This window comes from Urtica dioica, chromosome 7 (assembly GCF_054948205.1).
Source record: "Urtica dioica subsp. dioica isolate 48M chromosome 7, U.dioica_male_clone48M_v1_H2, whole genome shotgun sequence".
Classification (NCBI taxonomy): domain Eukaryota; kingdom Viridiplantae; phylum Streptophyta; class Magnoliopsida; order Rosales; family Urticaceae; genus Urtica; species Urtica dioica.
In genome coordinates, this window is record NC_142762.1 from 7,501 (window position 1) to 15,333 (window position 7,833).

The 7,833-nt window shown below is 48.5% G+C and overlaps 1 long non-coding RNA gene across 1 annotated transcript; it reads left to right on the plus strand.

Annotated features, from left to right (window-relative positions):
- Positions 1-1,368: 1,368 nt before the first annotated feature.
- On the plus strand, positions 1,369-4,587 carry LOC149390042 (uncharacterized). Its single transcript, XR_016300071.1, has 3 exons — positions 1,369-1,829; positions 3,198-3,321; positions 4,336-4,587. It is a non-coding gene; the product is annotated as an uncharacterized LOC149390042 (long non-coding RNA).
- Positions 4,588-7,833: the final 3,246 nt, after the last annotated feature.

Sequence of the window (7,833 nt, forward strand, 5' to 3'; positions counted from 1 at the left end):
CCTAAACCCTAAACCCTAAACCCTCAACCCTCAACCCTCAACCCTCAACCCTAAACCCTCAACCCTAAACCCTAAACCCTCAACCCTAAACCCTCAACCCTAAACCCTAAACCCTAAACCCTCAACCCTCAACCCTAAACCCTCAACCCTAAACCCTAAACCCTAAACCCTAAACCCTCAACCCTAAACCCTAAACCCTCAACCCTCAACCCTAAACCCTCAACCCTCAACCCTCAACCCTAAACCCTCAACCCTAAACCCTCAACCCTAAACCCTCAACCCTAAACCCTCAACCCTCAACCCTAAACCCTCAACCCTAAACCCTCAACCCTAAACCCTAAACCCTCAACCCTAAACCCTCAACCCTCAACCCTCAACCCTCAACCCTCAACCCTCAACCCTCAACCCTCAACCCTCAACCCTCAACCTAAACCCTCAACCCTCAACCCTCAACCCTCAACCCTCAACCCAAAAACCCTCAACCCAAAAATCCTAAAACCCCAAACCCCAAACCCCAAACCCCAAACCCTAAACCCTAAACCTAAACCCTAAACCAAACCCCAAACCCTAAAACCTAAAACAATTCAAGGCCGACCTTGAATCGTTTTTGAATTTCCGGCGTCCCGAAAACGACCGGTAACATGAGCCCCCCAAGTTTACGGCTTACGGGACGTAAGTCGTGGACTATAGAAAAGAAAAAGGCGTTGAGGTAATTTCACCTTCGATCACGTGTGACCGTACGCACCCATGTCTATCTTCTTCTTCTTCTTCTTTGTGGCCGGACCGGGCCGGCCGGGCAGCAAGACCCGCGCGCGGCTTGGCGCTGGGGGACTGGCGCGCGCGCGAGGCTGGCCCGCGGGCCGGGCCTTGTGTCGCGCGCGCAGGGGGGGAGGAGAAGGGTTCTGTAAGGACAAGTTTCTGCGTCACTCGTATTTGGAGATAATAAGCGAGTTTCCGTTGTTACAACTAAATTTTCGAGTGGGTTATATTTCAATGGATTTATCGAATTAATTTTAAATATGTTAAGGTTATGGAAATCTCGGAATGAGTAAAGGAATTATCGAGTTTATCTCGATTAGTAAATTAATTCCGAGGAAATATTCCGGAAATTAATTTAAGAAACAAATTCTCAAGGAAGAGAATTAATTCCGAGAAATCTTAAATATATTTTAATTAATCGAGAATGAACGAGAAAATTCTCGGGTCGAATCATATAATTATAATCCGCTCGGTTATGGATTTAATTAAATAATTATATGAAAAGGACGTGGTTGTAATCAATTTTAAGGGACCCATTTGAAAGAAAACAAGAAAAAGAGGTTGGATTGTAATTAAAATGATAAGTTTGAGCTTGCCTCGTCATCACACATGTGTCATGGTTTACCCTTGCCAACCCAACACTTAACTTGGTCAATTACTTTGCCATTAAGTTTTCATGGCCGAGTAAAACTAAGTGCATCAACCAAAAGAAAAACAAAACCCACCAGCCCAAAAGAGCGAGCAAACCCACGCGAAAAAAAAAGAAAAGAAAGAAAGCACACGAGCGAGAGAAAGAAAGGAAAAAGAAGAAGAAGGAGAGATAGCCGAGAGAGAGAGGGAAAGAGAGCGAGAGAGCGGAAGAGACCGAGAGTGAGAGAGATAGCGAGGGTGAGGGCTGAGCGAAACCAAGAAGAAGGAGGAGGAAGCTCGGCCGATCGCGAGCCACCGAGCCCTAGCGCCACCTGCGCGCGGCCGAGAAGGAGCGAGCGCCGCCGAGGACGCCGGACTGAGAGGAATCGCCGGTGAGAGGAGGAGGGATTTCATCTGGGTGATTCGATTCTTCAAGCTAGGTAAAGGGATTCTTCACCCCAATTTTAATTGAATCTGATTTAGGGTTCTGTTATTTGGAATTGGGGCTTTTGGTTGTGAGTTAGGATTTCGGTGATGATCCCTCTGATTATGGTGGTGTTCTTGGTTTTGGACGGGTTTGGTTGTGGTTTTGGTCTTGGCCGTGTGGTTTTGGTCTTGGCCGTGTAGAATGGTTCTGGCCGTGTGTTTGATCTTGATTTTTGGGACGTGATTCTAAGCTTGATGTTGTTTTTCTAGTTTGAGAATAGGAGTTAACGGTTGTTTCGTTGTTGTGCGTGTGAGTTATATATGTTGAGAGTCTAGGCTCGTTTTAGGTGGGCTGAACAGGTCTCGGGGCAGCGGCTCGGGATGGCGAAGAGGCTGTCCGAAGGTTGGCGGAGCTGTTGCGCGAGTGACGACGGAGCGGGGCTGGTCAGCGAGGTTCATCGGCTCGGTTGGGACGAGCTGTTGGGCCGGGGACGGCAGCGACATTGTGGCGGCTCTCGGGGGGCTGTTCACAGCTGTCGGGTTTCGTTCGGAGACTCGCGAAGTCTCGGTTTAGTGTTAGAAAGTCGAGAAATTTCCCGAGTCTCGACTCTAGTCGCGAACCATTTTTTTAGTTTATGTGTCGTGATGTATAAGTACTATTATGTTTTTACGGTTCACTAATTATTATATTGTTCAAGTAGTCTCGTTTGAGTTATCCTACGTTATTATTATTATGTTTTATAGTCAAGCTCGTTTAATAGAAAAATAAATTAATATGTATCGTTATTAAACTCGTTGATGATTCAATCAAATTATTTAGTATCCTCATTTGATTTACGTTTCAAAACCGAGTTCGACTATAAGCTCGACTCTTTTGATTTGGAAAACGAATATCAACGAGAAATGTTTTATTTACGTTCTCAAACGTTATAACTTGTCAATAAAAAGAGACAAGTCAAAAATATTTTCTAGAACATATTTGAAAAGTATCGTTTTGAGTTATTTTCATATAACTTACGTATTCTATAGATTGTTAGTAAGAGTTTCTTTATACGTTCTTTTCTTTTAGTTTCGACCTTCGGGAACCTATCCTAAGCAATGGGCTTTGTCCCGTCAAAAGAATAGGTGGTCGAATAGCGGGGCGTTTCTTAGCCTAGATCAGGGAAGTTGTTAAGGCCTTGTTCTTAGGCGTCGATTCTTTCCCGTCTCTGTTCTGTCATGTATTCCCTGATGTTTGTTTTTTTAGACGCTCTGAGTAGCGTGACTAGGAGGACGTTTTGAATACGTTCCTTATGAGCTTTCTTTTAGTAGAAGTGTGTACGTTAGTAGATCAATGGACGAGATACTGAGTATGCTCGATGTTCGATCTTTCTCTTCCATAGATACGTCCAGATTGCTATAAGGATTAGCAGGAGAAGCTTACGAGGACTGGGTTATACGTGAAGTTAAGAAGAACCCTTTTATCTGGAAGATAAGATCTCAGGATTCGAAAGAATCGTTATCCGGGTAAGTGGATTATAGGCACCTACAATATCAAGAAATATTATATATATCTTTATATATATACATATATTGTACGTGCATTTTCTATATGCTTTCTAGTAAGCAAGAGTAAGATAAGCCAAAAGATAAGTCACTATCAAGATTAAGGGCTTTAAGCCGCTAACGAATTGAGAAACGGAATTAGTCCGGCTAACAAAAATGGCTAGAGGTAACTAGGAACCCGAGCCTTTGCTATGTGTTTAGTTAGCCACCTTCCAGAGATCCAGTCCTAGTGAACTGGATTATGAGAGACTGAAGCTAAGACTCGTATTCAAAAGCGAGAATATTATGATAGGATCTTTGGGAGTCGCATCTCAAGATCTTATAATTCACGAGTTAATAAGCGAAAAGAATATATGTTAAGATCGGGATTAAACCCGAATTAAGCAGTCTCTCATGTTAAGTTAATTAAAGAGAAAACACAGAATGATACCGCCTGCGACATATACCCCTTGTTAGCAGGTACCTATTATGCTTCGTGCTGGTACCACATGGGGATTAGGCAGGAGACTGTGCACCCTCCTGTCTGGCGCCAATAAGACATGTGTCGTGCGGATATCATTAAGGGATCCCGAGCAGGAAATGTATTGTATGATGGGAATTGCCGGGACCTAAGCTGGCATATTCTCAAGTAAGAGGAGTTACCGGGACCTAAGCTGGTAATTCCATAGTTATGATTAAAGCAAGTATGTTTATGATGTGAATCACCGGGACCTAAGCTGGTGAATTCTTAAGTAAGAGGAATCTCTCGGGACCTAAGCTGAGTGATTCCTAAGCAGGATGAATCTATCGGGACCTAAGCCGATTGATTCTTAAGTAAGGTGGATTTATCGGGACCTAAGCTGATACTTCCGCAAGTTATGAAAAGATATGATCTCATGTTATGTATTGTTTATGTGTTATGTGCATTGTGCATTAGATATGTAGATATCCGCTTACTGAGTCTTTCGACTCACAGTTATTATCTTGATATTGTAGATAAAGGAAAGGCCAAAGAAGACTGAGCAGAGCATCAGCGAAACCGGTAAGTAAGTAGGCGTGTGTATGTACGGCTGCCGACCTGTGGCTAAGTCAAGGGCGAATGAGTCTGTTTTGTTTTTAAAAGACGAGTCTTTTGTTTATAAAGTTTTGAATAGTATGTTTTAAGAAAAACGAAAAATTCGCCCATATTTTTTAGACGTTTATATAAATCCTTTAAAAGTTTTTCTAGAAAATGTTTTCCGGAAGCGCTTCCACCAAGGTTTTTATGGATTTTATTTTATGTTAAGTAAGATACGGAGAAATCTGCCGCGGCTCGCGGGCGAGCTAAGGCTCGCGGGTCGTGACAGGTTCGCTCCTTCCTCTCCTATAAATAGGAGAGCCCCCCTCCTTTTCTTTTCACACCGGCAGCCTGAGGGTAATTGGAAAATTCCTTTGAGTTTGAAATTTCCCCTGGGCAGCCGACTTTTTTCCCTTTTTTTTTAATGGGGAGTGAGCTTGTTTCCCACGTTGATGATCCCGAGGTTGATCCTACCTACCCTCTCCCAAATTTTGGGGGGGCGGCCAAGGGTCCCTTTGAGGAACTCGATGGGATTCCCATCTTTGTCGAGGAAGACTCTGGTGCGGCCGACAAATGGGTCGTAGAGTTGGAGACGGACGTCGCGGCGATTGCCGAGCTGGCGGGGCCCGGGAGCGGCCTACCGACAAGGTGCGGCCCCGAAGGGGAGGACGAAGGGTCCAAAGACCCGCGTTTGTCACGGTTGGTGATCAACCTGGTCTCCCGCGAGGCGTCCTTTGACGCCTCCCTGCTCAAGCAGCGGGGTGAAGCGGTGGTGAGTGTTGAACCCCCCCGGGCGTCTAACTTGGATGCCTCGGGTGTTGAGCTTGCGATAGTGCCGTCCGAATCTTTCTTGGACGAGATTTATTCTGACGATCCCCAAGGGTCGGGCTCAGAGGGCCCTGAAGAGGACTTGGAGGCTCCTCCCGCGAGGGGGAAGGAGAAACGCAACGGGAAGGTGTTGGCGACGGCCTGGTCGGCCTTCGAGCCTGCGGAGGATTCGGGCTACACTTATGCCTAGTCGCTGGAGAGGACTCGTAGGCAACTCTGTCGCCCCCGTAGGCTTAGACTGCAGGGGAGTCGATGTCGCGAGCACGCTCACTTCCCGAGTCTTCAGCACGCTTTGGAAGACGTACAACATCCCTCCCTCGGTGGGATTGATTAGACCTGCCCCCGAGGACAGGCCCTCTCATCCCAGGGACGGGTACGCGGCCGTGACGATCAAGAGTCTTATCTGCGGGTTGCGTCTCCTGTTTCCCACGATCGTCCAGCAAATCTTGACCCGACTAGGGGTCTACGCATGTCAGATGAGCCCGGCGTTCTACCGCCTGTTGGCTACATGCTTCATGGAGTGGCACTGCCAGACGCAGCGCGCCATGACCGTGGATGACTTCCGTAATCTGGTTGCCGTCTTCCCGGCGCCGGGGCGGTAGAGTGTCGGGATGCGACCGCGACCGAGAACGAGGCACGGGGGGTCACCTTTGAATTCTTTGACACCCTGTTTCCCCTGCTAGATGAGGGTACTGTTTGAGCCGTGTGGCTTCTTTTTTAGCGCATATGTTTAGCGCTTTGCTTTCTTTTCCTTTTCTAGGATTTTATTTATTTTTCACGCACTTCTTGTTCAGCACGTGTTTATTGGATTCAGAGCCGTGGCTCTTTTTATGAGATATTTTTGTTGCTTTCATGTTGAATGCTTATCTCATTTTTTGAGTAATTTTACTCGCATATGCCTTCTTTGCGGGCTAGCGTGGCCCGTAGGGCTTGTATTCTTACCAATAGTCTTGGCAGATTTTGCGTCCTTAACTGGGGTTCGTCCTCCGCTCGTTTCATTGTTACGACTCATCGTCGTTTAAACATTCGATGTGAGGGGGCGTTTGTGCCCTGTTAGGCGATTGGTCGACCCGTGTTTGAACGGTGGTATTGGCCTGTCGGGTTAGGCCGACGATTCAGCGTGCCTAATGTGGCTGTGACCCAGTGACTTCGCTTCGTGCCTTCCGACGATCGAAGAGGTCGCACCGGGTAGTTCCCGGGGGCTCGCGTCTGTGCCTTTGGCGACTGGACGTGCATGTTGCGCCGGGTTGAGCCGGCGTCCTTTTAGTTCGCGCTTTGGAGCAAGCGAACGTAAATTGCGCCGGTGTTAGGCTGGCATCTTCGGAGCTCGTGCCGTTGAGTGACCGAGCGGTTATGGTGCGCCGGCTGAGCCTGACGTTTTTTGGGTTCGTGCCCTGAAGCAAGCGAACGCGCTTTGCATCGGATTAGGCCGACGTCTTTTTAGTGTTCGTGCCCTGGAGCGTCGAAATGTAGGTGCGCCGGGTTAGGCCGGCGTCTTTTTAGTGTTCACGCCCCGGAGCGTCGGAACGTAGGTGCGCCGGGTTAGGCCGTCGTCTTTTTAGCGTTTGCGCCCTGGAGCGTCGGAACGTAGGTGCGCCGGGTTAGACCGGCGTCTTTTTGAGTCCGCTCACCCTGGAGCAAGCGAACGCAGGTGCGTCGGGGTAGGCCGACGTCTTTTGGGCCCGCTTGCCCTGGGGCAAGCGAACGCGGGTGCGTCGGGTTAGGCCGACGTCTTTTGGGCCCGCTTGCCCTGGGGCAAGCGAACGCGGGTGCGTCGGGTTAGGCCGGCGTCTTTTGGGCCCGCTTGCCCTGGAGCAAGCGAACGCGGGTGCGTCGGGTTAGGTCGACGTCTTTTGGGCCCGCTTGTCCTGGAGCAAGCGAACGCGGTTGCGCCGGGTTAGGCCGGCGTCTTTAACTCAAACTCTATTGCACCCGGTTAGGCCGGCGTCTTAGGTGTTCGTGCCCTGAGGCTAGCGAACCTTTGTTTGGCTCAAATTTGGCCTTTTTAGGGTTTGAGGCAGCGCCTTTACGCGACTTACATGCGTCCCAGAGGACGTCTTTCACCTGCTCCTTTACGTGTCTTACGGCACGCCGGGAAGGCCGACGTTTTACTCGAACCCGTATGCACGAAGCGCCGTCGGGGTCCGAGCTTCCTAAGTCTGTATCCCCGTGGGGGACTTAGGCCTGGGTAGAAGTGTTCGTGCTGCTTGAGCGACTGAACTTTTGCGTCGGGCTAGGCCGACGTCTTTGAGCTCGTGGGTTGAGCGACTGAACTGTTGCGCTGGGTTAGGCCGGCGTCTTTTCCCGGACCCGTATGCCAGATGAGCCGTCGGAATCCGATCTTCTTAAGCCTTTGTGTCCCGTGAGTGGGGGGCTTAAGGTTTTTTTTTATATATATGCCGTAATTTCTCGAGTGTACGTCTCAGGACCCATAGCCCCCCGAGTTTTTAGTTTACAGGTCGTGCTATGATGACTAAAAACTGTGATAAAGTGGGTAAAAAGACCTCAAACTTTATTTCTTATTAAGTTTTGCTAACAGGGAACATCCTTGAACAGTGGCGCGTGGGCCTTATTGAATAAGGGAAATCAGAGCAATGAATGTGGAGACT